At 41.0% G+C, this 23,878-nt stretch overlaps 1 protein-coding gene and 2 long non-coding RNA genes across 3 annotated transcripts in view; 2 read left to right on the forward strand and 1 right to left on the reverse strand.

Annotated features, from left to right (window-relative positions):
- ntrk1 (neurotrophic tyrosine kinase, receptor, type 1) overlaps positions 1–8,781 on the reverse strand; it is an 89,453-nt gene extending 80,672 nt beyond the window's left edge. The window contains exon 1 of the mRNA XM_085472275.1: positions 8,662–8,781. The gene's annotated coding sequence lies outside the window, so the exon portion shown is untranslated. The remainder of the gene's footprint in view (positions 1–8,661) is intronic.
- Positions 6,681–7,178, forward strand: LOC146699369 (uncharacterized). Its single transcript, XR_014922922.1, has 2 exons — positions 6,681–6,928; positions 7,010–7,178. It is a non-coding gene; the product is annotated as an uncharacterized LOC146699369 (long non-coding RNA).
- Positions 8,782–18,380: 9,599 nt separating the features above from the next.
- LOC146699370 (uncharacterized) lies at positions 18,381–23,553 on the forward strand. The gene is made up of 3 exons (XR_014922923.1): positions 18,381–19,315; positions 21,556–21,601; positions 23,258–23,553. It is a non-coding gene; the product is annotated as an uncharacterized LOC146699370 (long non-coding RNA).
- Positions 23,554–23,878: the final 325 nt, after the last annotated feature.

Consider the following 23,878-nt stretch of genomic DNA (forward strand, 5'->3'; position numbering starts at 1 on the left):
AGTACACACAAACAAAACAGTGAAGAAGGCGCAGCAGCGCCTCTTCTTTCTCAGGAGACTGAAAAGATTCGGCATGAGCCCCCGCATCCTCAGGACCTTCTATCACTGTGCCATTGAGAGCATCCTCACTGGATGCATCACCACCTGGTATGGCAACAGCACCGCCTACAACTGCAAAGCTCTCCAGCGAGTAGTGCGGTGCTCTGAACGGATAATTGGAGGTGAGCTTCCCTCCCTTCAAGACATCTACAGGAAGCGCTGCCTGAGGAAAGCGGGGAGGATCATCAAGGACTCCAGTCACCCCAGCCATAAACTGTTCAGACTGCTTCCATCAGGAAGGAGGTTCTGCAGCATCCGGTCCCGTACCAGCAGACTGAGAGACAGCTTTTTCCATCAGGCCATCAGACTGCTGAACACGTCATAGACACCTCAGCTTCACTACTGGAACTTCAACATTATGCACTCCACACTGTATATAAATGCCACTTGTTTTGCACATATTCAACTCTGTATATTTTATATATTTTATTATTATTATTATTATTTTATTTATTTTTTTTACTATTTAATTTGTAAAAATGTGTATACACACACACACACACACACGTAGGAAAATATTTAGTATACACATCCAGAAATGCATACACTATTATATATTGTACATATATTTATTAGTTTCAGGTTGGCCATTCTTGTATTTTGCTCGTTTGTGTTGTTGTGTTTGCACATCTCTGTTGCTTGTGGGGCTCGCACACAAGAATTTCACTCGCATGTGCTGTGCCAGTGTGCCTGCACATGTGATGTGACAATAAAAGTGATTTGATTTGATTTGATTTAAAAAAATTATACTGATTGGTGCTATTATCAATGCCCAAATGACAGGCGCACTAAGTTTCTTCCTGCTGTTATGCTTAAATAGAATGAAAAGATGGAAGAAATACACAAAATGTTAAAAAGAAAAAAACAAAGCAGTGAATGATGATTTCAGGGCTCCGTCCACTTCTCCTCACACTGTTGTTCTAAAATATCCCCTTTTATTGCTTTTTTTCAGTCCTACTTATGTGAATGATTAGTACAAGTAGCAATTTGCAAGACTTTTACAGTCTAAATAATTCTCAACTAGTGGCTTAATTGAAAAAAAAAAACCAACATTGATATTTACTTTGATTTCACTGTTTATCAGCACACCCTGCATACTTGTGAGAAAAGATGAAAGAAATTATAGTATGATCGCAACATTTGAGCAAATTGTCTGTGAAGGTTCTCAGTCATCCAGGTCATCGTAGTCTAAGGAGCTTGGAAAGGAAAGCGTCTGGACTTCTTTAAGTTACTTGAAGACGTTTCACCTCTCATCCGAGAAGCTTCTTCAGTTCTAAGGTCAAATGGTGGAGAGTCCCAGATTTAAACCTAGTGGGAGTTTCCCCCCAAAGAGGGACAAAAGGACCCCCTGATGGTCCTCTAATTGCCTGAGCCAAGGTGTGAAACTGGGTGTGGGCCCCAATCAGCCAGAGTTTCGGGTGTGTTCATAGTGAAACCTGGCCCCACCTTATCATGCGAATTCCTGAGGTCAGATGGCCCAGGATGTGAGTGGGCGTTAAGGCGTCTGGGGAGGAAACTCAAAACTGGATTATAGATGGCAGAGAGTTGGTGTCGTAAACCCCCGCCTCTGTTCAAAGATGGTCGCTCACAGTGGACATAGATGGCTTCTTTCACTCCTCTTTCAAACCATCTGTCCTCTCTGTCCAAAATGTGAACGTTGGCATCCTCGAAAGAGTGTCCTTTATCCTTAAGATGCAGATGGACTGCTGAGTCTTGTCCTGTGGAGGTGGCTCTTCTGTGTTGTGCCATGCGCTTATGAAGTGGCTGTTTGTCTCTCCAATGTAGAGGTCTGGGCATTCCTCGCTGCACTGTACAGCATACACCACATTGTTAAGTCTGTGTTTTGAACAAATTATTATTGTATTCACAACGTTTAGCACATTTATGCATAGGGATCGCTACCGGCACCGGTTCTGACATAAACGGTAGTAACCAGACCGAAAAGCAGCGCACATTTCGGTGCTTTATTTTGGTGCTTTATTTTCCTGAGATGTCATACGCTTTGGATTCTAGCCAATCATTTTACCTTTCCAAGGATAGTAGGCGGGCCCAGGTACGTACGTTCTTTTAGAGCAGAGCTACAGATTAAAAATGCCCAAGGCGAAGCGGTCAAAAGTCTGGCTGTACTTCACAGCAAAAGATGCAAACTCAGCAGCCTGCAACAAGTGCTTTAAGGTGATACTGTGCAAAGGAGGTAACACCTCGAATCTGATGAAACACCTGGCGACGCATAGCGGGTTTTTTTTTTAAGTCGAGAAATGCACCGTATTTGATAGCTTGCTGCCGGTTCCAAACAAAGGAGGTATGTTGTATCAACAGAAAAGGCTAACTTGGTTATCATTTTGCAGGAAAAAAGAGACTGCTAAAAATAAAAACATAAGAGGTTTTTGGACAAAGTTTGTGTTCTCCATTCCTTAAGCACCGGTTCGAGCACCGTTTAAGTACCAGCACCGTTTCAAAAGTACTGGTTTGGCACCGGTATCGGATAAAACCTAAACGATACCCATCCAGAGTCACAGTCATGAGTCAGAGTTCACTGAGAAGCAACAAATGCTGAAAACTATTTTTCACTCCTAATTCTGTTTTTCTTTTGATATTATATCAGTACTGTTCAATGCATCTGTAGCCCAATAACGTGTAGCTGGTCCTTGGGTTCCCAATCTGTTATTTTTCTAAATCACCACTATCCAATCCACCTGGCTGCCTGACAGCTTTGTGGGCAGTCGGGAAATCACACTTAAGGAACAGAGATGAGATTTAGTCACTCTCCCAGGAAGTACACCAATGAGAAATTATGCTCAGCATACAGAGGAGATTATTACCTAGACCACTCCTGTAAACATTTCGTTCGGTTTATTGATCTAGAACACCAAATCAATGGGTTGATGCTGATCAGCTTTGTATAAAAAGCAGAAATTTGGCTGCCTGTAGACGCTGCGAGAAAAATTTACTTCAAAACTAAAAAGAAATGATAAAATTGCAAAAAATCCTTGAAATGGCCTCCCCATTTTCAGGCATGCTTTGTTTCATCTGATGCATATCAACCGACCTCTGGCAGTATCAGTCAAAACTGTGACCATGACCTTTGTCGTCTTGCAGCCCTCTGAGGGTCAGAACAGAACTAGCCAAGTCCCAGGGCCTCAAACCAGATTGCTCAAATACGCGATCAGGTCACCATCGATCACAGGACGAAGACAGCATGAGGAGTTATTTGTGTAAAGGCTGCATCCCATCCATGACCAGCAAATATGTCTCCATAATGTGTAAATGTGCAGCAAGTAAGGCTTTTAGTGTCCTAGTTGATGATAAGATTTGTACAGGGGTTTTGTGAGATGGACGATCAATACCAGTGAGTCAGTAGCCGCCAAAACCTCCTTTCTCACCTCTGAACAAAACCTTCTTACCGACATGTACCATTTCGGCTCAGTCTCCCGATTTTTTTCTCAAAAGAGCATGCTGTCTTTAAAAGCAAATCCATTTCTCCACCACAAAAGAAAAGTGAGGGGTATGCAACACAAACAGCTGGCACTCAAATATTGTGCTGTGAGGGTTGAGCTAATGGGACTGCCATCTACTCATTTGTGAGTCACATCAAATGAATACCATACGGCAGGGATTTCCAAAATCTGACGTGCGCCCCATTCCGCTCTCCCATAAACACCATGCAGTCGTTATCACTTCTATATCATCAACTTAACCTCAGTAAATATGCATAAATGTCTGTTATAATCATTGGTTTGGGCCTCTCCTTACCTAGAACAAAGAGCAGCTGCAGCCAGTCAAATGAAAACCCGAAAAACTCGAGGTTCATTATGTTGCCATCATTTGGTTAAGCTCCTGTAGTTTCAGGTTCTGATGTTCTTAGTGTGAGAATCTGGTTGATTTTTCTATTTCAAGCGACTGCTGCTGCTGCAAAAGCTGACCACGGGCCGAATCGGGAAAACAGAGTTCAATAGTTAACTTCCTGTTCTTTTCAAAACACTGACGCTTCCCTCTGCAGTCCAAAGTGAACCTCTTAGAACTATATTTCCTTATTTAAGTTATCTGCAGCCACGGGTTTAAGAGGGCTGAAATGATCAAGAATGGCATCCCAACACTTGTGACTAATTTTTTTATGTCTCTTTTCAGTCACACACACGTTCATGCAGACAGTGAGAGAGCTGCGGTTGCTGAAGGGATGTGAGCAGAAGCTCAGTAACTGTTCTGAAATGTACTTCACTCTCAGACATGGATTATGACCTAACAAAGAGAGGACAAGACAGGACAGGAAGACCAGAAATCACTTTGGGAGATGAGGACTGCTGAGGTTAATGAAACTTGATTACACTTAAACCTTATTCTGTTCTAGAAAAGTTAAATTTTGTATAATTATTTTGAGATTATGATGGTCTTTATACTAACATTATAGTGGCTAGGAGTTGGAAAGGCTAATGTAACTTGATGTATACACTGCAGTGAGACTATCTGAGAATTTCTTAGTTTTACTATACAAAGCCAGAGTACATACAGTTTACAGTAAATGCAGTTTAATAAATAAAATAATCATTTAGAAAGGGGAAAAAAACTTACCAAACCGACCTGGGCTTGTGTGATGAGGTAATTGCTCCCTTTTTAAACTCCAGCTAACCACATATTTTCAAAAACAACATTACATCTCATTAATCACACCCAGGCCTGATAACTACCAGCCCAGTCAAACTTTTAAAAATCACTTAAATAGAACCTGTCAGTCGACGTGAAGTAGGATAGAAGATTCCAGAAAGCAGCACATCATGTTATGATCTAAAGAAACAGCTGAGAAACAAACTCCTTAACGTCTGGAAAGAGTTACAAAGCCATTTGGAACTCCAGTGAACCACTGGGCCAGCCATTCTACATCAATGGAAAACTTTGGGACAGTGGTGAACTGGTAGGAGTGGGCAGCCTATCAAAATTACTCCATTGACATCTCATCCAGGAGGTCACAGAAGAACCCAGAACAACATCTGACGAACCGCAGGCTCAGTTAAGGTCAGTATTCGCGACTCAACAATAAGAAAGAGTCGAGCCATAAATGTTACCCATGAGAGATTTCAAAGGAGAAAACCACTGCTGACCAAAAGAACACAAAGGCTCGTCTCATATTCTCAAAAAACACTTTGATGATCTCCATGACTTTTGGGGAAATATTTTGTGGACTGACGACACAAAAGTTCAACCTTTTTGACATGTTTACATCCCGTTACATCTGGTATAAAACTAACACAGCATTTCATAAAAAGATGTAATTAATGCAACCTTAATTCAGCTTTTTACTACAAAATCTTCAAGCTCGGGAGCACTCGGCTTATGGCCCAGTCAAAGTCCAGACTTTAATCTGATTGAGATGCTTTGACCTTAAACAGGCCGTTCATGGTCAAAACCTCCTCAGTGTGGCTGAATTTTCATGAAAGATATTGCAAAGAAGAGCGAGCCAAAATTCCTCCACAGTGATGTGAAACATTTGCTGCCAGTTAACACAAACGTTTGATTAGAGTTCTTGCTGCCAACGGTGGCACAACAGTTATTAGGTTTTCAGGACAATTACTCTTTCACGCAGGGCCAGGTAGGTTTGGATAACCTTTCTCCTTTAATAAATGAAATCATCACTTAACAAGTGTAATTTGTATTAACTCCGGTTATCTTTGCCTGATCTTAAAATTTGTTAATCTGATCCATGCAAGTGTGAGAAATAATTGAAAAAGCAAGATATCAGAAAACAGGAAGTGGGAAAACACTTTTTTACAGCAGAATATAAACTTTGGAGCCAAACCACACAGCCAGTCCACAAAGACAGACCTGTTGGAGCTCGCAGTATAAATCAATTTGGAAGTTATTTTAAGGGATCTCAATTTTTTTCGCCCCTTGCTGCACTGCCACACCACATTTTAAGGTTCCTGCAGCTGCCACAATCGACTTTGACCGCTGTCTACAGCCTACTGTATGGTCATAACATATCAAATCAAAGACTGTATTTTCTGAAGAGTGAAAATTCATCCCCATTTTCATCAGGGGGCATCAGACTCACTGTACTGCAGTCTACGGGAAATCAGCCCTCGGCGTTGATACTCTGTGACCTCAGTAAAAGCTCTCCTGACGAGTTCATGGTCACAGTGCCTAGTTTGAAAACAATATGATGTTTAACTTGTGAATTAAGCTCTCCATTGCAGGTAAAAATAAAAACGCAATAAATTTAACCTTACAGTACTATTCTACTTATTTCATTGTATATGTATTATGACAATAAAGGGCCAAGTAAGTAAGTAAACAGAGGAGGATTTGTTTCACTGTGTGTGTGTTTTGAGAGTTCATATAAGTGCAAACATGCTGACTAATTCTCTGAATTTACTTGGAGGACTAAAAGAGACCAAGTGTAGTAAACACCTTTAGAAACTTTGTAATCTGTGCTTTATTTAAAGTGTTGTGTGATATCTTATACATTAGCGTAGAATAATTTGGAAGGATATTTGTCACGGACCCGGCTCTGGGGACTCGGGGTCCGTGGGCAGTGGGGACTGTGACTATTATTGTTATTGTTGTTGTTATTATTATTATTATTATTATTTGGTGTGTTGTCTGCACTGCCCCTATGCACATCTGTATGTAGGCAGGTATGTGTGTGTGTGTGTTTTGCCTTTCTGCTGTGGCCAAGTTACAGGCACCTTCAGCCCTGGGGGCGTGGTCTAACTTGAGGGCTGGCCACACCCGAAGTCCTGGCCGCACACCTGCTCCTCATCTGGGCTCGTCGGGGGAGCTATTTAGATGAGCGATGGAGCTTCCACCGACGCTGGATTATTGCGTTTGACTACACGTCAGTCTTCAAACAAGTCAAGTGTGAGTGTATGCCTGCTGGGATAAGTGTTAACGGCTGCCTCTATTGTTTTCCCCTCAGGAGGAGTGTGGGACGAGAAGGAGCAGTGAGCACGGGGAGTGCAGGGACACTGGGGCAGAGAGCACTACACGGGGACTTTTGGGAAGAAGACACTACACGGGAGTCTGGGAAACTGGGGATTTATTGTTGTTTACTTCACCACCTTGTAAATAAACACTGTTGCACTGAAGAGTCCGGCGTTTGGGTCCTATTTCCCCATCTCCCCACGGTCTGCCAGCCAGACCGTGACAATATTAGACCCAAAAATTACAATATTTATTTCTGTGTAGCCTTTCATACACAGAAATTGACATAAAAATACACCTGCAGACAGCACCACGTTTTGAGCTTCCTTCCTGAGCCGGCACTGAACCCGATGCTATATTATTGTACAGATGACGTGCTGATAAGTGGTTTTCTGACACAGAAATGGTTGTAAAATGAAATGATCTTTTGAGATCTTGATAAATGTGGCTGCAAGTCCCTGGCCTTTCATTTTGTTGTCGTGTGAGGCTCACTATGAGCTTTAGGGAGTTGTGAAGAACCACGAGTAGGAGTATGAGTATAAAGACAGAGCTGTGGGAGAGCAGAGAGCATGAGGAGATTATGATGAAGGGCATTAAGAAGAAAAGATGGGTGCTAACAAGAGAGAAGGCTGAAAAGAAAAAAGGGAACAGAGAATGGGGGACTGCGGTGTGAGTGAAAGAACAAGAGAGGGAGGAAAAAAATGGAAGAGGCAGGATAGAAAGAAAGACCAGAGTCCAATGAGAGAGACAGTGGGAGTGAGAGCATAGGAGAGATGATGATTTGTGGCTCTCTCCAGTGTGCTAGCGTTACAGGAATGGCCCTCCAGGGCAGCATGAAAAGCCTCTTGATTGTTAGGAGTGGTAACCGGAGCCCCCGGCTCCTTGCCCTGATAGATTTATTTACATTTCAGCGCCTGGACCCTGCTCAGAAAAAAATGATGCGAGGCAGCCAGGGCATCAATATTTGGTAGTAGCGATGATCCTTTTCTCTCCAGCCCCCAGCGCTTTTTGTTTCATGACGATGACTTAATACTGCTGGCGATGCTGCATGCTGGACCAGTTAGTCATCGGCTAGATGACTGGGCACAAGTGGTTTACATGCAATTAGACCCACTGTCTACATTTCCAACGATATACATCAGTGACTGAGAAAAATACTTTAATTTTTTAGCGGCCGAGCAGATTCCATCGTGAGTCCGAGAGCCGTTTTGTCTGTAATTAACTTTAACTAACACTTAATCAATTACTATTCCATGGACGTGATTGCATTAGCGCATTTGACTGAGCACACTACCGCACTTCTCTGTTGTTGTACCACTGTTGATTACTTTCAAGTCGTTCCAAATGGTGCAGCCATCACTTCATTTTGAAAAGGCTTAAAAACATTTGTGCCGACCCCCCTGCTGTGCCAAATATTAGGCCAAAAGTGCAATCTAAAATTATAAATGGCCCTCAAGGTTTTAATTTGCGCCTACTATGTAATTATTACAAATCAGCCAGCAAATGCCACATTTTCCCCTCAGCGTTTACGCGTCATCTCTGACTGCTTATTTTCTCCTTTTACACTTTAGTTTTTAGCGTTGCTTCCAGAGTTGCCTTGCCTTAAAAGAACCTACAGTAAGTGGGAAAAGATCAATGCTCACTTACTCATATTTTCCAGACAGCCAGGAGAAACTCTGCACACAGTCCCGACCTTTCAAACCTCTGACCTCCCGTCTGTATGGAGGTAAGCGGCAGGCATCGACCACGGGCTGATCGGCACGTGGAGAACGAAGAGTAAATTGACTGGTTGTCGCAACAGAACAGTCTGCAATGTAATGACAGCAACATAAATGTGAGGATTTACTGCTGTGCAATCTCAGTTTTTAGTAAAGCATTTGCTATTTAGCACACGCTCATAGCAATGGAAGAGTCTTAATTGTTTTTTGTTTTATTTTTTGTATAGTATTTAGATTTTAGTTTGGTTTGCAGTTTCAACGATTAACCAGGTGAGATTACTGTAAGTGTCTGCACAAAATATTCCAGTTTGGACCAAAACACTATATTTAAATCAGATCTATGGAATCAAATGAAGTCCAAAAACTAACAGCAAATTGTTTTCTGTGGAAAAAAGGAAACATAAAAGCCACAAATCCAGACATCCCGCTGAATTATGATGCCAAACCACTACCTGCTTATTTACTCTTTACCAATAAGAGCAGCTACTAAATGCCAGCAACTGACATTTATTATCCTGATTTTATTTTATAAACAAATAATCAGCAAGAGGTTTTAAGGTTAAAGCACATTTTTCATCCTCTGATTTTTCCTGGGTTTAACAGCACAGCGCTCTCATATATGACAGTCCATATATTCAGCTGGGCAAGATTATCCAATGGGAAGGTAGACAGGTCGCAAATTGCAGACAAGCTCTGGCATTTTGTGACATATTTAACTTCATAGCCGACGCACACTTGAGGTCCATCAAAGAGACAAATGGATAAAAATGAAAACACCAGAATTTTATTCTTGTAAACTTGAGATCTTGAAAGCATACAATCAGATCAGAGAGAGCATATTTCTCCTGTTTTGGCTTCCCTTCATTGGCTTCCTGTTAAATCCAGAATTGAATTCAAAATCCTGCTCCTCACATACAAGGTCTTAAATAATCAGGCCCCATCTTATCTTAATGACCTTGTAGTACCATATCACCCTATTAGAGCGCTCCGCTCTCGCTCTGCAGGCCTACTTGTTGTTCCTAGAGTATTTAAAAGTAGAATGGGAGGGAGAGCCTTCAGTTTTCAGGCCCCTCTTCTGTGGAACCAGCTTCCAGTTTGGATTCGGGAGACAGACACTATCTCTACTTTTAAGATTAGGCTTAAAACTTTCCTTTTTTCTAAAGCATATAGTTAGGGCTGGACCAGGTGACCCTGAATCCTCCCTTTGTTATGCTGCAATAGATGTAGGCTGCCGGGGGATTCCCATGATGCATTGAGTTTTTCCTTTCCAGTCACCTTTCTCACTCACTATGTATTAATAGACCTCTCTGCATTGAATCATATCTGTTATTAACCTCTGTCTCTCTTCCACAGCATGTCTTTATCCTGTCTTCCTTCTCTCACCCCAACCGGTCGCAGCAGATGGCCGCCCCTCCCTGAGCCTGGTTCTGCCGGAGGTTTCTTCCTGTTAAAAGGGAGTTTTTCCTTCCCACTGTCGCCAAAGTGCTTGCTCATAGGGGGTCATATGATTGTTGGGTTTTTCTCTGTATCTATGAAGCGCCTTGAGGCGACTTTTGTTGTGATTTGGCGCTATATAAATAAAATTGAATTGAATTGAATTGAATTGAATCATTGATTTATGTTTTTTATCAGATTAAAATAAAAGCATTGGTAGAATACAGTAGTTACATTTCACCTGCTCCTCTCCTCCCTACACTTGTAAGACCAGGACTTTCTCCCAAACACAAACATCACTTCCAAAATGAATGAAAAAGAGTGGTTTGTTTAGCACAGCTTTTATTAAAACTGTCTCTTCTTTTCAACCAATTCAGGATGAAAACATTTGCATTTTAAAGCTGTTGAGACAACCTTCAGTAAGATGCCAAGCGAGCTACTCCAGAGGTTAGTTATAACAGCAATCACAATCACAGTGAATTTATGACTTGAAAGTGTGGCTGGACAGCTGTCACCATCAGTGGAGGGCCTGCTGCACCTCACAACCCAAGAAGCAAGTACGCAGGGAGAGTACACTCCCTCGTGAGATCTATTGGTCGGTTCTCTCATTAATGATGGAGAAGTTTCATGAGGAAGAACATAAATTCACCCTCCACAGGGAGCATTTCTGCACTGCCTGCATTATTTATTTATTTTTAAGAAGGAAAGAAATGTCTTTGCCTTTTCTAACTGGACATACTCCAAACATGTGCACAATCACAAGAAAAACTCTCCGGGAGCAGGACTGTGAATAAGTGCAACATACAGAGGGAGAGAAGTGATATTTGCAGGCGTTCAGAGGAATAAAAGGAGGAGATTGTCAGGCAGACAAAGAGAGAAAAAAGGAGACAAGAATAGATTTATCTGTGTATGATATTCAGCCAATATTAAGGTATAAATTTGAGGGATATCAAATGTGTTTATGTACACATTTATTTGAAAACTATACTGTACCTTTATTTGTAGTAGTATCTTCAATTGTTGTGATTAAGAGTAGTTAGAGTAGTTCAGGGTTCTATTGGCTCGACTAAGCACGACTCATCTGCATCTACTTGAGGCAATAAATGTGTCACCCTGATTAACAGAAGTGTATGCATTTTTCTGGTTGTTGATTAAAAAAGTATTTATTTCTAATAGTTTTTAAAACCTCAAAAAAAATTGCACAGTGCTCAGGATTTTCCTTCAGAGTAAGGTCGAATACGCTTGGGGTTTTTTCAAGTTATTGAGCCTTAATAACGTCATAAATACAGAAAACAGCTACATGAAAATTTCAGGGCTAGCAAAAAAAAAAACCCAAATCAAATCAATCTAAAGCCAAAATCATGTGAATTTGTGCATTGATGTGATGGTATATATCATAGCTTTAACAGCAAAACTGCAACAATTTCCTATTAATGATTTATAGCAACAGAAACAAAGACTCATACCAAGCATTGTTTGTTTTTTTAAATCCACTACTTTTTAACAGAGCTTCAATGTGTTTTTGAAAATGTAATGTTTTAACTCCTGTCCTGTTCTTACGAGGGATCAAAAATCCTCAAAAGCTAAGGCAAATTAAAAGGGGATCATTTTGACCAACTCAATGAATTTCAAAGGCTAGTCACTCAGAAAATCTTCAAAGCATGAAGGTAGAATACCGCATGCCTTCATTAAATATATTTTGCATGTTAAAATTAGCACATTTTGAGGGCATCATGTTGGGAACTTTTTTGATTTAAATCATTTTAAACAAAATAAACCAATCAAAAAAAGAACCACACATTCAAACGACCTCAACCGCAAGAACGCTTTTTCAAATCATTAGTATCCTGTGAGATATGAATAAAAAATTCATCTTTGTTTCTAAAGATGTGGAGTCACTCTTTGCGCCTTGAGTGATTTTCCAAAATAGGAACAAACAGAAATGGACTGCTGCAGCAGAAGCTCTGTGCAACCAGCAGATATCCACAAGCAGACGGCTTTCAGTCTTAAGTGGAAGGGCAGCAGCCTCTCTCCCATTTAGGATAGTGGGCTATTTAGCCTGACAGCCATTAAATATGAATTAAAAACCACACAGGCCTCTTTGCCTTCGAAAATGTCATTACATATCTTTATGGCAGCCGATTGTTGAATAAGCAGTTTGCAGGGCTCCCCTGGGGGCAAGGCTGGGGATGGGAGTGGAGCGAAGTGAAGTGGATGGATGGAGGGGAGAGGGAGGAAGAAACTGGGGTGGTCAGATGTGGAGTGGAGAGATAGCAGGATGGGATGGGGGGCAGATGGGTGGAGGACTAAGGAGGAATGAGAGGATGAGTTGAGGGATGGCAGTACCAAAGCAGAAAGCAGGAAGGGGTGGTGGTGGTGGGGGGGGGGGGGGGGGGGGGGTCGGATGGATGCATGTGGAGGATGGAGAGAGTAGTGGAGGAATAACGAACAGGCAGGTCTGCTAAAACGGATGAGGCCTAATAGCAGCTGAAATGGAATCTACATTACAGGTCCTAACTGAGTACTTCAGGGGCCGGGCCTCGAAAGGAGCAAATAATAGCGCTGGCTTGAAGTGGTGCTTCAGTTTCTCTCCAGTAGATGAGGGAGATGTGTGGGGGGAAATGAGATTGAGGGGGGAAGGGGAGTACGTCAGAGAGACACTGGCCTTCTTAGTATTTTCAGGGTTTTTAAAAATATCACAAAAGGTCAGCATGTGCCTGGCAACTCATTTTTATGGCATGGCCAGGAAGCCCAAAGCTCCAGGCTGTAATTATCCAAGCTGCACCTCCAAATTGTGATGCTATTGTTCACGAAATAAAGACATTACCATCAGTCTTGTTGTGTTCTTGAATAAATCCTTTGTTGCCTTAATACAGCTAATTTCACTTAAATATATTTTTAAATATGCGCCCAGACAATGTGCATTTAATGCTGTTATTTTCACTGATGCACTTCTGTTTAACCTACAGGATAATGCTTCAACAAGATCACAGAATGAGAGGGGAAAAATGTACCATAATGTATCTTTATACGTCGCATTATCATTAAATTCAAGCCAGTCAAACGCGTCCTGCCAAACTGCACTTGTCTGATTTGGCTGTGACAAAATAACAGTACAAAGTACAGTACAGTGGCAATTATATATTCCTCAGAAGACTAATGCTGTTTTAGAGACCTCGCTGTAATTTGACTTCATTTTGCTGCTGAACTCAGGTTTTCACATGTAATTTAATGAGGAAAATCACACATTTCTGCTCCATAATCACACGTGAAGAGAAGAAAAAAAATTCTGAATTCTGCCCAAAAAGAAACAGATTTTTACATTCACCCCATGTGTGTTTTTTAAATTATATAGAGTATGTGTCACATGCAGAACATGCAGTGACTCACAACTAAAATCAGCCTCAGTTTTATTCTTACAGTTTGTTCAGTGAGTGGAGAACAACATGATGATGTGTTGTTTTGTTGCTTAATGTGTTTAAACAGGACATTAAAAGGAACCTTTTAAGCTCATTTCCAGCTTTGTATTTTCAATTGTTCCTCAAGTTTGCACGATTCAAAGCTGAAAATAATCTCTACTGGTGCAGACCCCCAATTTATCCACTACCTAAATAATCTAACCAAATAATAATAATTATAGTAATAATAACCAAAAACAATCTTTTTAGCTCCCATCCACATTCTCTTAACACACCTTTCTTCTGATTGGCAGTTCCTCGTAACCGGAAGATTTGAAGTGAGGGTGGGTGGGGCCCCTGTGCTCACAGCTACAGCTGCATGTTAGAGTATTATTATGGATATCCTGTCTCAATTATTAATAATACAGAACATAGACCACCATTTTAACTGGAAATAATGTACACACACAGTCTGGATACTTTATACAGTACACCTTGCTTGTACTGGGTTGGACCCCTTGTGCCTTCGGAGAAGCCTTAATTCTTAATGGCACAGATTCAAGAATGTGCTGGAAACATTTATCAGAGATTTTGATCCATAAAGCATCAAAGATTTACTGCCGATTTGTCAGCTGCATGTCCATGATGTCAATCTCCTGCTCCACAACATCCCAAAGGTGACTGCTGGATGAAGATCTGGTGACTGTGGAGGCCATTTGAGTGCAGTGAACTCATTGTTTTTTGAGAACCAGAATTGAGGTTGGTGACATGGTGGAAGCAGCCATGAGACAGCCACTGAGACTCATCAGAATCTTCACATCTTCTATTGTCCAATTCTGGCAAGCCTGTGTGAAATGTAGCCTCAGCATTTTGTTCTCAGCTGACAGATTTGCACCTGGTGTGGTCTTCTGCTGCTGTAGACCATCTCCTTCACAGTTCAGCTTGTTGTGCATTCAAAGATCCTCTTCCACATACTTTCATTATTTGCCTTACTTTTCCTTTTCTGCTAGCTCAAATCAGAAATTCTCCTGTCTTCTTGCATGAAGAAGGCATGTTCTACCAGAGAACTGCTGCTCACCACATATTTTCTTTTTTGGACCACTCCCTAAACCCCACAGACAGGTTGTATGGGAAAAACCCCATAAGAGCCGCGGTTTTTGAAATGCTCAGACCAGGACATGTGGCACAGGAAATTATATTTTCTCCCAGGAAAATTTTGGGAAAACCTTAATAAGAATAAAGGGAAGATAATAGACGGATGGATAAAGTGAAAGTCTTCACTGTCTGTCTGTCTTCCTTCTCTCACCCAAACCGGTCGCAGCAGATGGCCCCGCCCCTCCCTGAGCCTGGTTCTGCTGGAGGTTTCTTCCTGTTAAAAGGGAGTTTTTCCTTCTCACTGTCGCCAAAGTGCTTGCTCATAGGGGTCATATGATTGTTGGGTTTTTCTCTGTATGTATTATTGTGGGTCTACCTTAGAATATAAAGCGCCTTGAGACGACTGTTGTTGTGATTTGGCGCTATGTAAAGAAAACTGAATTGAACTGAATTGAAAGTTTATACTTGGTTTGTCAGAATAATTGTTTAATATTATTGCTTTTTTTGCTAAAGGTTACCTTTAATTTGTTACTAGGTTTTTAACATTTAGCTGCTGTCCACCTAGTGTGAGTTACATTTGGAGAGGTTATTTTCCGTTGTGGAAACAGCCATCAATAGACTTTAAATACTGAAAATTGAAACAGTTTTTCCATCTTGTGTCCATGTTGATTCCACATAAATACAAAAAAGTTGGTGAAACAACTTTGCAATTCATGAATTCTAACAACCCAAGAAGCCACATGAATGCAGGGAAATTACCTCTGACTTTCTAAGATGTTTTTCCAACCTGGAGAGGCCACATTCATTTTCCCAGTGGGAAATCCATTTCTCCCATTACCTGACACCAAAAGCACAAACATCAGAAGAAATTTGTTTTTAGTAAAGTAAAAAACTTGCAGAGCTCAGACATACAAGCACAAGCATCATTCCATGTTTGGCACTGATCACCACCTGCACTCATGTATATATCATGTATATATCTATCTATCTACTTAGCACTTTTAATTCTTATTCTTATTTTTATTTTCATGTCTATTTAAGCTTAATTTATAACAGTATGTTTGCACTGAAGCACCGCAGCAATTTCCTAATGCTGTAAACCCGCTCAACATTTGGCAATGAAACCCTTTCTGATTCTGATTCTGAAGAAGCTCATGGGATAAATACAGATAACAGTAAACATAGTTGTATTTATAATAAAATTAGCTTATAAAAGAATAAAACAAATACTAAAAAAGGAAGACTGTATAGACACATACTCGAGTTTCTTTGAATAAGCGGGCCCATCACTTTAGTTGAGCAAAGGTCTGAAGAAGCCTTTTGCATGAGAGTGAAAGTCTTAAAAAACAAAACAAAATATAAAGCAGTTCAGTCACCTTAGTTTTTCAGCTTCTTGAGACTGTCATCACGTCCAGACATTCAGCCGAGCACAACAGGAAACTCCCCCCCACACACACACACTAGACACACTTAGCTTGACAAATCGACCTCCAAATTCAGAAAAAGCTAATGGCTCAGTCATACGAGAATAAGCAGAAAAATAAAATATAAATATAAAAAATATAATGAAAATATAAGAAAACAAATTAATTTGCAGCTCGTCTTTATAGAAATGTTTTCAGCTGCTTTTTTAACGAGTCAATAAAGTCTGTACAGCATAAAGACACCTTGGTTCCACTGCCTGAAAAGCCCGATCCCCACAGGTTCTAAACCTAGCACGTGGGGCCAACAGCAGCCTCTGACCTGAAGACCTAAGTGCTCGGGAAGAAGCATGAAGTTTCAACAGTTCAAAGACATACTTCACCGTGTAGAGCTCTAATAGTTAAAGCTAAAATTTTTATATGAAACCTAAAATTTACTGGCAACCAATGAAGAGAAGTCAAAACTTGAGTAATATGGGATCTTCTGTTATTGCTAATAAAATCTTACTGCAGCATTCTGTACAGTCTGAATGCAATCTAAAACTGATTTGTCTGTTGCAGCAATCCAAATGAAAAGAGATAAAATCATGAATGATCATCATTTTGTCTGCTAAAAAGTGATTGCTGATGTTTGTATGAGCTTTTTTAAAAATTCTAATATATTTCTTTATATTAGTAAATGGGCTTTAGTCAACAGGATGTATGAAGGGGTAATACACAGTGGCCTTGAGAGGTCAGTGCAACTTCAGAAAACATCAACCAATTGAAAATTGCTGCAAAACCACACAAAAACAACAGGGGCTGAATAAAACACAGCAGAAGTAGAAAGAAAATCTGAAAAACACAATTTAAGTATTTTGGGGGGAGACAGTAATGTGAGGAACAGCAGTGAAAATGACAGAAACCAAAACATGTGAAAGACTGTACTGAGAAACAAAGAAGCAGAGAATTATGAGTGTTGTGAGGGAAAAAGACATGAAATATAATGTGTTTTAATGATAAGTCAAATAATACTGTAGATACATTAGCTGCTTACTGTTGGCTTCTGCCACTGTCCTGTCATGTTACGGTCTCCCCAAAAAACACTTCCGCTGTGCTTTGTGACTGTTTGTGCCATTTTTTGTATTTATTGTAGATACAAAAAATATATCAGCTCTCCTTTGAAAAAGATATTCGTCTTCTACAGCCGTATTTCATATACCCTGCCTGGGGTGGGGTACCTGACTGGGCGTTTTGGTTGTGTTGCTCGTCTGCTACCTTGGAGACTGTGTTCCAGGGTGGCTTGGGCCTCTTTGTTGTGCGGTGGGGGCTCTGCCGGGTGTTGAGCGGTTCTGAGAGGTGCAAGTCCCCATCGTTGGCTCACCGTGGAGTGGAAAGCATGCAGTGGGGTCGGCTGCCCACTGCCTCTGGCCCCCTGGTACTCCCACCCTTGACTGTGGGAGCTCAGGCATCAGGACGTGTACCCTCAGATTGTGAGCTCTCCTGGGTGAGAGCTCGGTCTGCAGCAGTGGCCCAGCGTGTCTGTTTGCTTCACCCTCCTCCTTTTCTCTTTTTTGTTCTGTCCCTTTTCTTCTTCTATTCCTCTGCTTTCCTCTTCTTTTAGCCAATCTGGCCTTCACCCCCAGTCCGCTCCAGCATAATATCCCCACAGGCAATAATATGAATAATAAAATAAACTTAATAAATAAAATAGAAACATTAAGAAGAGAGAGTCTACAGAGAGTGTTGGAAAAGCAAATGTGTTTGGCACAACAAAGCATTCAGACCATGATTCTGCCTACAGGACAGGTTTAAAAAATAAAAAATAAAAGACATTTGTAACGTCACCTCCGAAACAGGTTAGTTTGTAGCATAAGTTGCCATGGTGATATACCCGGTAAAAAACTGAATCACCTTCGTCGTACTGAAAACCCGGACTTAACCCTAAAGGTACCCGGATAAGATTAAATCCTGCTTTGTAGTGTAGGCCTCTGGTAGCCTGCTACCACTCAATCAAGAACCGCGACCTTTGAACTGCAGCATCATGTGGTAATAACATCCTAATGTAAAATAATAATATAATATTCCTATCGACTTACAAATATGAGCACACTTCTTGACATTCCCGTTCAAATAAAACTGCCACTAAACAAACCTTCACTGAGGGAAAGGCACTGCTGCTGCCACTTAGCAGGCTTGATAGCTAATTAGCTACTCCGCTGCAGCACAGCTTGAAAACTCGCTGGCAAATGTCACTTCAGTCCGTTTAAAAGTTGTTGTGGCTCTTTCAAAAACCAGAAAGTCTAAACAGAAGTTTGGAGTTTCACACTTCAGCCAACTTTGCTAATATATTTTTCGCTCTTGTTTCCTTTTTCCTGCAGAGCTTTCAGCCGTCCAGCTGCTATCAGTCAAACACTGACTCTTTCGCTAAGAAGTAATGAACAAGGGCGGATGGAGATAAAACCCACCTGTATCCTGGCAAAGACTAAAAGATTGTGCGTGCATGTGTGTTTGTTTGTTTGGGGCGTGGGGACATATTTTGTTGCATATTTGAGATGTGCACATTGATAAGGTTTCAGCCTTTAGATAGTATTCTGAAGTTGTCTTGTATGCATTGATTTTATTCCTGTTTCATATTCCATTAGCTTTGGAACTAAAGCCAGGAGTGGCAGGAAAGTATGCCGTTGATGCAGGCCATGTATGAGGATAGTGAGACAGTAGTGGTGTGCAGTAGGAGTGACAGATGGGGCTGAGGTTACACCTTGCAATAGTGATTGACAGATGAGGTCAAAAAAGGGAGTCTCTGTGGACTATAATGTTCACAGACAACTTTGTGATCAGTTGTGAGATTAGAGAGCAAAACAAGTTTAAATACCTGGGGTCAAGGTACAGTGCACAAGAGAGGTGAGGAGCATGCAGGTAGGCTGGAGTGGGTGGAGACCAGTGTCAGAATGGTAGCAAGAGTCAAAGGAAAGATGTATGAGCTGGTAATGAGACTTGCTATGATGTGTGGTTTGTGGCACAAAGAAAAAGACAGCTGGAAGTGTTCTGTGGGATGGACAGAATTAGAAATGAGTATACAGGGAGACATACATACAGAGGGAGAGCTCATGTTGAACTGTTTGGAGAGAAAGTTAGAGAGGTGAGCCTGAGAAGGTTTGGACATGTGCAGAGGAGGGATCATGAATATATAAGGATGTCAAAGATGGAGCTGCTAGGCTGGGGGAAAAGCGGAAGACCACAGAGGAAACTGAGGGTGAGATACAAACACAGAATCCACTTTTTTCCCTTAAGAACCATAAATCATAAATTGTGTTTTTTTAATTTTATTTTTACAATTCTTCTTTATTACAATTAAACGTCTTTTAATGAGCCATGCACTGCATTTATCAGGCAGCAGTGAACACACACTCAACCTCTTTGTAGTGCCTGTCCAAACTGCTCACACAGGACAATGTTATCGTGAATAAATACTCTAGAACAGAAAACGCCATTTCAGCACCTACAACCTTGATCTCTATAAGATCATCACATTTTTCCCCTCCATTTTTTAAAATCCTCTATTGTTTTCTTTACCTTTTTGTTATTCTGGTTATCTTTTGGAAAGTTTCCTGGTTTTAATATTTTGTTCTACTATGAGCCTGGATAAAAGATCCTTTTATATTGCTACTAGCCTGCGATACAGTGGTGTTAACCGCTGGATCTACTGAGGAACTTCCCCTGAACTGTGACAAATGATTGAGAGTAATGTCTAAATTCCCTCCTGGGGAAATCCTAATTGTTATCGTATTCTGAATCTGCATAGGTGAAGTGTTAGATATACACTATATAAGGGAGTGAGTAGCTCACAACTGTACTCAAGTACAGTACTTGAGCAAGTTTACATTCCCTGAAGTGGTGACTATGTTCAGATTATTGATTCATTAGCTGGTTGATTGGGTGGATGTTTGATGAGAGAGGCAGCAGGTAAATGGTGATATGCAAGGACGGAGCGGTGGATAAGGAAAAATAACAGACAGATGGAGGGGCAGACAGCCTGCCAGACTGATTGTTGCTGTATTGACCATGTGATTGGTCAATACATCGCTCTGTCTGAAACATTATCTGCCACTATCGGGTTTTCCCAAGCTGTGTGCGAAAACAGAAAGACCTCTCAACTTGTGTTTTCAGTACGTGCATGTGGCACGGTTCATATATGCACAGATGTGTCCAGGACGTATCCATGGATTTGATTTCCAAATACCAACAGATTCCTGCCTGATCAACCCGGTCAGGAGCAGGTAACTGCAATATTTCGGTCGAGCGTCTATGCATAGAGGTGCACGGCTTCACTTGCACTCTCCTCCTCCCTGCATCGCTCCGTTTTGTGAGTTCGTATATATATGTGTGTGTGTGTGTGTGTGTGTGTGTGTGTGCCTTCGCTCCTGTCAGTCCACTTAAGGGCCTTTGGTTTCAGAGGAGGCCATTGTATTTCCTCCATTGCCTAGCAACCATCACCAAGGCCAGCAGTCCATTGTTGCGGAGGCTGAGCACCTGAATTGCCTGCTGCCTGTTTCTACTTTTCAAAATTGTACTGTAATTTCACAAAGTGGTGTTTCAGCATTAGAGCGAGAGAGAGAAGGAGCAAGAGAGGCAGCCTCGCTCCAAATTGGAGGGTTATGAAAATTAGGGTAAGCTTCGTTTGTTGGTTTCACATCAGGAGCTGCGTGCATTTTGCAAAAGCCCAACAAACATATTGTGCCGGCGAGGAATGAAAACAAACACTCAGTGATTTGTATAGTGTAGTGTGTTCAACCTATAGTGTGTGCGTGTGTGTGTGTGAGACAGAAAGAGAGAGAGATGGAGGCAGATAAAGAGATTGATGAAGACAGGAATGGAAAGATAAAGAGATTAGTTTAGGTTTACTGCAAGTGTTTATGGCCTCCTAGTTTGTTGAAATGCACTTTATGGACTGAGAGGCTGATAAAGCGAGAGCTAAACCCACAAAGATAGTCAGACAAAGAGCGCAGAGATGTGGAGATACAGAGAGAGAAAAATGGAGAAAATGGGAAAAAAATATGAACAGAGCAACATGTAGTGGGCGGAGCTTAAGTGCTGAAAAGGTTTATGGGCTAGATTTTTCTCAGTGACGTCACTTTTACACAGTTTCCTTGAATAGCACCTGTGTGCATGGGGGCTGTCTGTCTGTCAGTCCTGAGTAAAAACATAACCCATGCCAGCAAAAACACATCTATCAGTGTTCTCCACTGGGCAATGGAGACAGACTGTGCCTTTTTCCTCAGAGGCCAATACAGACTCTGTTGTCTTTAGATCTCACCGATTGGCCCCCTCAACGCTTCCATTTTCTCAACCGCCCGCCCCCCCAACTCAATCATTTCAGCATCTTTTCTGAGAGCCTTTGAAATTTTTTTCAATTCTCCTTTATAAAGTAAAGGTTTTTTTCACCTTCCTTCTCTTCGTGCAGTGAAATTGCTCTTTTTTTTTTTTGTGCGCCAGGAATCGACGCCCTTGTGGATGACCCCAGGTGTCTAATTCAGAAATGGTAAGTGCCACCAATTTTACCGTGAAAGAAATCCGTGTCTCATTACACTGAATATTCTTGTATTGTTTTTCTTATCTTTCGTTTGTCGCTTTTTTAAATATTTTGGGTTTTTAGCCTTTCCGTTGCAGAAATCTAGGTTTGCTTTTCCAAAGACTAATAATTTGTGACTATCTTGCCATTGTGTGTCAATGTCACCGACTTTCTCTTATTGATTTTCAATTGTGCAACTGGTCCATTCTGTGTCTGCATCCTCGCATTTGGCATCAAATTGCTGCACAGAGATGTAACATCCTGACAAATCAGGCTATTCTCACTTATTCACTATGAGAGGCGCTTAAATGCACTAATAATACTGTCTAAGACACACACACACCTAAGACTGGCATGCATCTTACACTCTGTACATGTATAACCCATACACACTCAAGCGAATCAGGTTTCATTGTATGTATACACACACATACACACACTCAGATGGTCTGGTGAGATGGCAGCGCTATTGGCTGATGTGCTCTCAAGTTTCAGTAAATACTTACTACATTCTCTGCATAAATAGTGGGATTTAAACGTACTTGGAATCAGTTTACACACTGAAATTTTACACAAATTGAAGGGGCAGAAAAAAAAATCAAGATTTGAGCCATTTAACTGTTTTTATCAGCTTGAACTAAAGAGGATAATCTCACAGCAAACGGCTCTCTTTCCCTTGCAAGCATTTAAATATATAGGCTTTTTGCTCTAATATAACAAATAAAGTCAAAGCGATGGTCTTAAATAATACGAGCGTCTAACATGCCCATGTAATTCATTAACCGCAATGTTTCCATTGCTGTAATATGTAATACACATATTACATATGTGTAATATGTGCCTATGCAGCTAAAGCATTAACAAAATGGCAATTTGCCAATAAGAAAAGACCGTCCGCCCTCAAAAGCTGACTGCAGAGGTCCAAAATGCTCCTACTGATGTTAAATTATTGATCATTATCAATGACATTAAAAAAAAAAAAAAACTTCCCTGCATCCCGCAGACTTTGTTGACTTTGTGGAACAGAGTGCAGCGTTAAATTAATGCAGTTGGTTGATTCAGGGAGATAAAGGTGTTGTTTTTCTTTCTCATGGAAAATAACACACATATTTTTCAGATTCCTAAAGTATTTAACGAAAACTGACGGAAAATGAAGAAAATCCTGTGGCGACGGATCACACAGCCTCAGTGTTTGCGTTTGTTCCTGCTTTCTTATCGATTAATCTGGAGATTATTTTCTAGTTTGGTCTAAACAATGAAAGAAAATATTGGAATATCCTGTTTTCTATGAATTGTTCATTACGTGATAAGAATAGAAGCTTCATCTGATATTTGAGCAGAGATTTGAAAGCAATTACCAGGCACACTGCTGCTCTCCTTCACACTGCAGCATTTTACAGTACTCTGTTGTGAAGCTGCTTTTAATCAGAAGGGATTTTTTTTCCAATTGTTGTGCTAAATGTTTCAAATCTATTCATATCATTTCAGAGGAGTCCTTACGTTCTGAAATGCCATTCATTTCTTGCAGTCACATTGCTGATGGACAGCTGAGTTTATTCATGTTGATGTTGGTACATATGAACACCACGCGACAGCTGGTTAGAGGGTGTTTTCTCTCTGTTTCAGCTTGCAGGGTGGTCAGGAGCCGTGCTGAGCCTTGGATCACATAGTTTGTACCAGGCAGATAACCCTGACGGTGACCCCGGGCGCTGCCTCAAACCTCTGTGCCTTCGTCCATCCTTTTAGCCTCGTCCTTTCTCCAGAACATCACGCTCGCAAACACTTAACCCTCCGCTAGTTCCATATTTAAAGAGAGAGAAACTGCAGGAGTAAAATTGTACTTAATAATACAAGTTAGAGTCAAAAAGGAATGAAATTCTGTATTCAAGCCAGCAGAGATGTAAGATGAAGGCTTTGTGATTCCTGCTTTCAAATACGAAAAATGGCAGATGAAAGATAACGGTCACACAGAGATAACTGCAGTAATTGAAATAATAACCCACACAATTTGTCTATTTTTTTTTTTTTAACCGTGTTTCTTTTGATACTGGTTTCAAGCACTTTTACAGATGGTTTCTTGACAGGCTGCCAACTGAATCATTTAATCTCTGTGAGCACAAGGAGAAGGCCGCCAAGCACAGCCAGTTCTGCTGTGAAGCTCCGGCCTTCAACTGAGGAAACTTTGGGTTGAAGGTGGTTTCCCTGAAAGCTCCTTCAGCCCGCGCCTGTCTTCACAGGAAGATTTGG

This window comes from Copadichromis virginalis, linkage group LG11 (genome assembly GCF_057382275.1).
Source record: "Copadichromis virginalis isolate Kocher_CV1m ecotype Utaka linkage group LG11, C_Virginalis_male_GT1.1, whole genome shotgun sequence".
Classification (NCBI taxonomy): Eukaryota; Metazoa; Chordata; class Actinopteri; order Cichliformes; family Cichlidae; genus Copadichromis; species Copadichromis virginalis.